Below are 2,153 nucleotides of genomic sequence, written 5' to 3'. Positions count from 1 at the left end.
CTTACAGAGTAGGCAGAACTAATTACAACTTACAGATCATAGCAGAACTAATTATCCAACCAGTCTATACCCATAGCTCTCCTTAACAAACTTGGTAATCAGATCTTCTTCAATTTGTTTCAGAGTTTGTATCATTTGAGCTTTGACAGTCTTTAACTCTTCATCTTCATCCCCTGTCTGGTATATAGCTGATCTCAAAGCATTAGCCTTGCTTCTCTTCATTGCTTCTCCCAACTGAATGACTCTAGGCCTGTCTGCTTCATTATTATAACCCAAGATTCTGGTGTTTGCAATAGTCTCCATCACAGAGCTATTCTTTTCCATGCTAATTTCAGAACCATCATCTTGAGCTATTTGTGGAACATATTCATCATCAGACTTTATTCCATAGAATCTTCTCTTTTCACTAATTGTTTTCTTCATCAGATCTGACCACCTCTGAGTTGCTTCATTCTTGATCTCCAACAAATAGTGAAAGTGTTCCAGCTCTCTTAGAGATTTCAGCAATAAATCAGCTTCTGATATTCTATACACTCTGCCAGATTCTAGAAATATAGCAATCTTTTCTTTATCTTCTGGCCCATCATGAGTGTCCATCAGAATCTGTACTGACTCAACTTTGTCAAGATCCTTCTGTGTAACAGCTTCTCCTACTTTTTCAGTCAGAGGATAAGGATCTCTGAAAGTAGTTGCTGAGCCTGTTTGAATCTTTTCTTTTCTGTGACCAAGACCAGTTGTGTCATAAGCCTCTTTCCCTCTGGTACCATGAGTTCTTACTCTGGTGAGCATTGAGCTTTCCTTGTATAAATTCGTACCAAGACTCCCATATAAACTCTTTTTCTTCTTCTGATCTTGAGTCTTCTCAGAATTTAACTTTAACCAAGAGGCTTTAGTGTCTTCAACTTTCTCTTCAACTGAAACTTTAACTTGAGCATTGTCAGAGGTTAAAGCTATATCAGATATTGGCTTGCTTTCACCTTTTCTTCTTCTGATCAACCCAGCTTCTCTTTCTATAGCTTGATCAGATACATCAGTGATTATATTTACATTTCTGCTCAGCTCTAACATCCTCTTAGAAGGATTCTCTGATGCTATCTTGATCATTGACTTCTTTATCACAGGAGGAGCTGAAGGAACTCCATCAACAGGTTTCTTTCCTTTATCTGCTATAACAGATTCAGATTGAGTCTGAGATCTAGTTCTTGGTCTGTTGATGTCAGTGTAGTTTACTTCACTGATTACTATTCCCTTTTGCTTTGGAATTTTCTGTTTCTGAGAGGAATCAGTAATTTGTCTTTGCTCATCAGATTTTGTTTTGCTGATCTTCTTCTTCTCAGCAGCCAATCTTTCTTCTTCAAGTCTGATGGCCTCAATGTCCACTCCTGGATTTTCTTTTTCAAAGATTTTCCTTGCCATGGCTTCATCAATTGCTTGCAAGGAAGGAGATTTATAAAAGAGAGTGGTTTCTTTGCCTCTGAACTTCAGAGTTTGACAAAGAAGATTCCTATTCCTCCTCCACCCAGAAAAAGAAGATTCCTTCAGAAAATTTCAGATTCTGATGGACACTCATGATGGGCCAGAAGATAAAGAAAAGATTGCTATATTTCTAGAATCTGGCAGAGTGTATAGAATATCAGAAGCTGATTTATTGCTGAAATCTCTAAGAGAGCTGGAACACTTTCACTATTTGTTGGAGATCAAGAATGAAGCAACTCAGAGGTGGTCAGATCTGATGAAGAAAACAATTAGTGAAAAGAGAAGATTCTATGGAATAAAGTCTGATGATGAATATGTTCCACAAATAGCTCAAGATGATGGTTCTGAAATTAGCATGGAAAAGAATAGCTCTGTGATGGAGACTATTGCAAACACCAGAATCTTGGGTTATAATAATGAAGCAGACAGGCCTAGAGTCATTCAGTTGGGAGAAGCAATGAAGAGAAGCAAGGCTAATGCTTTGAGATCAGCTATATACCAGACAGGGGATGAAGATGAAGAGTTAAAGACTGTCAAAGCTCAAATGATACAAACTCTGAAACAAATTGAAGAAGATCTGATTACCAAGTTTGTTAAGGAGAGCTATGGGTATAGACTGGTTGGATAATTAGTTCTGCTATGATCTGTAAGTTGTAATTAGTTCTGCCTACTCTGTA

The sequence above is a fragment of the Daucus carota genome, chromosome 4 (assembly GCF_001625215.2).
Source record: "Daucus carota subsp. sativus chromosome 4, DH1 v3.0, whole genome shotgun sequence".
Lineage (NCBI taxonomy): Eukaryota > Viridiplantae > Streptophyta > Magnoliopsida > Apiales > Apiaceae > Daucus > Daucus carota.
The sequence above is the reverse complement of the archived record's forward strand: the minus strand, read 5'-3'. Positions refer to the sequence as shown.